This window comes from Bidens hawaiensis, unplaced genomic scaffold (genome assembly GCF_021521415.1).
Source record: "Bidens hawaiensis isolate Kalapana, Puna unplaced genomic scaffold, B.hawaiensis_p1.1 tig00003244_1, whole genome shotgun sequence".
NCBI classification, from domain to species: Eukaryota; Viridiplantae; Streptophyta; class Magnoliopsida; order Asterales; family Asteraceae; genus Bidens; species Bidens hawaiensis.
Window position 1 is genome coordinate 350,620 of NW_027491178.1, and position 6,881 is coordinate 357,500.

Below are 6,881 nucleotides of genomic sequence, written 5' to 3' on the forward strand. Positions count from 1 at the left end.
CAATTTAACATAAAATATCAAAATGTAAAACAAGATCCAATCATCCAAAATAAAATAGAATAAAAATTGAAATTTCCATATATCTTAAGTTGGTGGAAGGCTTTGTTGCTGATTTGTGATAATAACTGAAGTTTCTTATTCATTTCTGCAAACAATCTCGCATTTATATTTGTTGAATAGTGAACCAAAGTCGACAGGATTGTGCAATTTACATTAATTAAGTCGCCCATTCAGATCTGAATCCATTTTTAAATAGTTGCTTGGCTGTCTTGTTTTAGTTTATTGATGAAAATATTACATTTTGTCATCCACCTTAAAATAACTAGAGACAACATGTTATAGTATAACAAATAATAGTATAACAAGAGCATTCACATTGAAATTGTACACCTCCAGAAACTGTTAGAGCAACACATCATGTTTCAACATGTTTCAAACTTATTTCATAATGTCAATTTTCTTTTACAATAACGAAGATCAGCAAACCTCATAAAAAAATCATTTACAATTGTATATATATATATAATAAATATATGTGTGTATGTGAGAGAGTGTCGTTCCCACCTGTTTGTCCGCTTGCTCGTCTACAGTAGCCAACCTCACATCGACAAACACACTTTATAAGACTATATGTAGTGGAGGGGTTACAAAATGGGGTGATCAGTTAGCAAAGGGTGAGTTTTTTTAGAGGTGTAATTGTGTTATAGCCATATATATATATATATTAATAATAATAAACATAAACCCACAAACAGGCTACAAGAATTCATCGCCCCCCCCCCACACACACACACAAACACACATTTCCCCCGGGAGGAATCCGGGGTGTGTTAAAAAAAATCGCCTCAATTTGAGCTTGTTTGTCGGCAACTACATTCACCCTTAGGTGGAGTCCGGTTTTAGTTTGTCCGCTTCCTGTGTATATAGATGAAGGTATATACAGTAAGTTAAATTATATATATATCACAAGATAGCTCGGTTTGTTGCTCGCTTACCCATTATCCAAATGTAGCTCGGTTTGTGTTATATATAAAAGTTTATATTGATCAGAAAAAAAAAATTATCATTATTGGAATTATAAGGTTTGTGCCAAAAGAAAAAAGTTCAACAGATTGGGCGGCGAAGGAGGCTTAGGTATGAATAACTTATTTATAAAAGAGAGTGGGAGGTTTATAGCCAAGTTTTTATATATATATACACACACTCTGAACTTTAGTCGGATATATCCCCTTCATTCCTTCCTGCAAACTCATTCGTTCATTTCTCCATGAGGTTTGGTATATACGTACGTACATACACTGATCTGAACGGATATATACATTAATATTTGACTTGATAAACATCATGTCTTCCTCTTTTGACATAAAGTACTTTAATTCCTTGAAAATTTCCTTGGAAGAAATAAGAGAAGCTACCAACAACTTTGGTAATGAAAATCTCATCCGACAAAGTAGATGTGCAAAGATTTACAAGGGACAACTCGTGAGATCTGAAAAATTGATTGATATTGTTGCACGATGGTTCCATCCTTACTGCTGGTCCTGGAGAAGCCGAAAAGAGTTTATGAAGGAGATTAAGATGCTTATTGCTCTCAAGCATCCTAATCTGTCCACTATTGTTGGGTTCTGTGATGAGGAAGGTGAAAATATCATCATAACCAAGTTTGAGGCCAAGGGGAGTCTTGACCAATACCTAAGTGACCCAACCCTCACTTGGACCCAACGCTTGAAAATATGTATTGGTATTGCAGAGGCACTGAGTTTTATCCACTATGACAAGTCAAGAAAATTTAGTGTCATACATAGCAATGTTAAGAGCTCTAAAATTTTACTAGATGCCAACTGGAAAGCAAAGCTATTTGGTTTTGAGCTTTCCAAGATGCAAGTAGTAGCTCGAAGGCAAGGGCTTGTCCTTAGCCAACTTATAAGCGGCACAGGTGCGTATGTGGATCCAGCATATGTGAAGTCTGGAGGCGTTACCCAAAAGTCGGATGTGTATTCCTTGGGTGTGGTTTTATTTGAGGTCCTTTGCGGGCGGCCTGCCTTTGTTCAAGAAGGAAAATCTAATGACGGCCATAGGATCCCTTCATCTACAAGCTCGTCTCCACGGGCGCACATTTCCGCAGGCGAATTAGGAAAATATGATATTGGGTGGGCGACTTTGGATCAACCCCAAGGACCGAAAAATGATGAGCCCGTCAAAATAGGAACTTCAATCGAAATGGGAACTACTCAATGGTTCATCAAAAGTTGGACGGTGGATCTCAAATACCAAGCTGAAAGCCAGGAACAGCTCATCACCAAGGGCCCTCAAACAATAAGCATGATAGAAACTCAATTGCCTGCTGATCACCAACCAGGAAAGCATGATGAGCAGGTCAAAATGATCCCTTCATCATTCGACGGTAGTCCTGCGTCATTTTCTGCTGCGTGGGGACCAGGGTCATGGAACAGCTCATCATCGAACACTACTAGAAATAAGCCAGTTTCATATCGAAGACCAATCAAGGCTTATGAGGAGGAGAATTGCATGATTACCATGAAAGACCTTCAGCACTTTCAGATTCCAGAGGATGGGTTATTAGCTACATTGGCCAAATCTCATTATGTAAATAAAACACTCGACGATATCATCCATCCTGGTCTGCGGAAGCAAATGGATCCCCAATCATTAAACAAGTACTCAGAAGCAGCATACTGCTGCTTGAACGAGCAACGTGCACAACGCCCCAATATAGATCGGATTCTCCTGGCACTTAACCAGGCATTGGCATTTCAAGTTGAACATGAAAACTCGGTAAGGTCATTTGTTTTTTCTTCTCATACATCTTTTTCTTTCTTTTTTTTTTATCATAATCATATCCAATTGTTGTAATTGGTATTAAAGGAAAGGTCAACAGTTGCAGTTAAAGATACATCAACCAACCAATTGGAGGTAATTAATGTTTTTTCGCGTAGGTGATGACGGTGGATAAAAGTTTTCATAAATTAGGTTATGTGTAGTGTAGGGTCTATAAAATAGGAGGATCTTTTACACGTGATCAAGAGGGGCGATATGTAGCCTAGAGGACGGTGTTGTAGCCCACAAATTGTCCCACACTCAAATAATTGATTACCACGTCAACAAGACAATCAAACAACCAGGCAACAAATTCTCGCCCCCTGTCGTCCCACATACCCGGGGGGGGGGGGGGGTGTTGGGCTGAATATCTCCCAAATTGTGGCCATTTCTCGCCCCATTACGGCTTGACACTTTTCAAACAATAAGTCAGGAAATAGAAAATAGTATTGAAATATTATTTGTACAAATAAACCTAAAAAATTATATTTGAGAGGTTTCTTAGCTCTCTGTGATGATGTCTCTTAGGATGTTAATTGTATCGGCTTGATTGGTTAAATATTTCTTTAACCCTAACATAGCTCATATAAATGTATAATTATACTTGTGTCGAATTTACTTACAATTGTTAGATTAAAAAGTTCAAAAAGAAAAATTAAAATTTAGCTAAAAGAAAATCTAAAAATCAGAATATTTAATTTTTATTTTTAACACTTTCTATTTCTAATGATTTTTAAAATATAAAATATAAGTATAAGCCCTTTTAAACATCTTATAAACAGATTAATAAGTTTACCAGGTTGACCCCTTTTTAACTAATCATATAACTAGTATATATGAAACTTAAATACCTATAACCAATATAGGTAATGTCACATCCTCAAATTTCGACTAACGGAGTCTAACCGCGAGGCGTGTGATATACCAGGATCTAGCTCATTTGTTATACCAAACATCCAATTCAAATATTCAAAACATTATTTAAGTCTCATTCAAATATGAGAAAACAAAAACCAAACCAAACAGTTTAAAGTTTTGCAGAAGCGTAAGGTAAATGGTTTAAAATAATAAACCACGTGCTCAAACATGCACAACCCATCAAATGAATACAATGTAAAATAAAAGTTCATGCGACAATTGTGACTCCTAACTTATGCAATGCAGCCCGCTCCTTAGCATATCTTGCAACCTGGGCAAGTAAAAATACTCAAGGGTCAACACGAGGTTGGTGAGTTCATAAGTTGTAGTAAAAAGTATTTATATAGTATAGATAGTATACGTAGCATAAGTAGTATGTATAAGTAGATTTAGCACTTTACAAATATACCAGGGTAGTTAACCCATTTACAAGCTACTAGACGTTTGAACCGAAACTGACTGCATGTATGCCTTCTTACCAGGTCTATCACCAACACTGACGTATAAAATTTAGGTAAATATAACACCCGTTTTATGACATCACAGCCGTGCTAGCGCGACTAGCCCGGGTGAGGTTTGTCAAACCCAGTAGTACTACTCCATATAACCCCATGATCTCATCCTATTGGTTCAAGGTAACGTAATGACTTTAAGGTGTTGTTTGGTTTTTCAGAGGTAAAATGTCTGCAGTCTGCGGACCACATCTGCACACATCTGTAGCAGAAGAGGTGGACCAAACATCTGTAGACTGCAACAAGAAGACTGTTTGTTTTTTAACATCTGAAGACTGCTAAAATAAACTGAAATTTAAATAAAAAAACTAACTAAAATTTTATTAAGATAAAATGCAAAATCCAGTTGTAAACAGAGGAAATAAAGCTAACAGAGTGAAATTGGAGAAGAAAATTGATGGGTTTTGTTGATTTGATGTGGGTTTGTGGAAATTGAAGAAATTTATTGATGGGTTTTGATATTTATAAAGATTTGATGATGGGTTTCAATCTTTATTAAGATAAAATGCAAATTCCGATTGAAAAGAGAGGAAATTGAAACAAAGCTAACAGGGTGAAATTGAAGCAAGAAAATTGATGGGTTTCATTGATTTGGTGAAACTATTGATGGGTTTTTAATTTTTAATAAGATTTGATGATGGGTTTTGGATCTGTGGTGGAGAGAGAGAGATGTGGCGGCGGTGGAGGGTGGCCGGAGGTGGATGGTGGAGGGTGGAGGAGGCGGCTAGGGTTTGATAGGAGAAGGAGGAGGGTGGAGGAGTTGTTTTGTGTGGTCTGATGAAAAAATAAGAAGAAGAGGAGAAGAAGAGGTGGGAAGTGGTATGAACAACGCTTCTAGGAGAAGAGGACGCGCACACGTTTTTTAATGGAACGTCTTCGGAAAAACAAACACACTGCAGAACCCAACGTCTGCGTGTGGTCTGCGTAGCGTAGACAAAAGAGGTAGAGAAGTGCTTTTGAGGAAAAACAAACAGCACCTAAGTGATATAAGGACATCTAGTATAAACTTGTGATATATAAGAAACTACATAAATCCAAAACAAGTCGCTATCCATGTTTTCTCCCCGAAAACAAATATAGGAAAATGTTGTGTTTTCAATCCAGAAAACAAGTATATGAAAATAGTTGTGTTTTCAATCCAGAAAACTATGAGAAGTGTTTTGTGTTTTCAATCGAGAAAACAAGTATACAAAAATAATTTTGTGTTTTCAATCCAGAAAACAAGTAGGGAAATGCATGAACTCACTTAGTGTCGCGTGCAACAGAATTTTCTCATAACCAAAAGGATGCACTTGACTCAATAATCGTTACCTAGTACAAGTGTTTAAGTTATGAGAATGTGTTCAACAACACATGACTCTAAGATCCAAGTACGAACTCACACACAAACACAAACTTGACACGAAGACTCGTTGGTGATAATAAATAATTAATGGAAACTGTGCCAAAAAGTCCTAACATGTATCCACATATCAAATCATTGCAAAGCAACCAAATATTCATCATACAACTCAACTTATGATCATTCAGTTCATGAGACAGATTATAACATGTACAAACTAATTTTATTCACTAAGGAAAACTTAAGGATAAATGATATAAAATTTACCACAGTGGCATACATGTATTAGGTTTCTCAAACTATTTTTATTATATTTTTATCATGCATACAAAGCTCACAATAATTCAATAATTGCATATAGGTACCAACAGCTCAGCAGATTGCACAATAAAAAGTAGTTTCACTGTTCTCCAAACTCATTTATCCAAATTGTGCAAGACCATTTAAGTTGCCTTAAAAACTAATAATACTAAGTTCCAGAAGTGAAACCAACCAATTTGGTTTTGTTATTAGAGAGTTATGGTGTCGGAAAGACAGACTAGAATATAATATCCCGGTTCAGCTTTGACACATGTTTTTGTAAAAACATAAAAACTGTTCAAAACTCATCCAAAAATTACAAAATTCACCTTTCTGGAAACTAGACTTAGAATACTATGTCCTAATATCAAGAAGCGATCAATAATAATTATTTAACATCGTGTTACAGACCTATCAATAAACGAGAACGAATCTTTCAGCAAACTGTTGTCATCAAAACTCTAACCATAACATGTTTATGTCATCTCTAGGGTTTCAATTCATCAATTAACATCGTAATCATCAATATTATAGAGATTTAACATCTAGGGTTTCACAATAACTCGTTAAAAACATGAACACAATGCATAAAACTTACCAACTAGTGTTAGGAATAATGAGAATCACTCAAATACACCACCAATTGCAAAAATTGAGGTTGAATTGGAGATGATTAGGGTTGTTGGTGATTTGGAATCATGAAAATGGGTGAACAGGTAAACCGACAGTTTGGGGCGATTAGGTTTGGGTTTTATTAGAGGAGGCAAATGGGTTGGGTTAGGTCGAAACGGGTCATGCGTCGGAATGGGTTAGGGTTGAAACGGGTTAGGGTCGAAATGGGTCACTTAAAAAAGGTTGTTTTGGTTCGGTTTGGAACGAACTAGGGTCAACAGATTCGGGTTAGAACGGGTCAAGGTCAAAACGGGTTTCGGGTCAGTTTTTTTTACCAACAAATTAGCGCGTTTCCAACA

General features: G+C 36.4%; 1 protein-coding gene across 2 annotated transcripts in view; it reads left to right on the forward strand.

Annotated features, from left to right (window-relative positions):
• The first annotated feature begins 2,876 nt into the window (after window positions 1-2,876).
• LOC143622937 (putative serine/threonine-protein kinase PBL25) overlaps window positions 2,877-6,881 on the forward strand; it is a 14,303-nt gene continuing 10,298 nt past the window's right edge. For both annotated transcript variants that reach the window (XM_077093949.1, XM_077093948.1), the window contains exon 1: window positions 2,877-2,934. The gene's annotated coding sequence lies outside the window, so the exon portion shown is untranslated. The remainder of the gene's footprint in view (window positions 2,935-6,881) is intronic.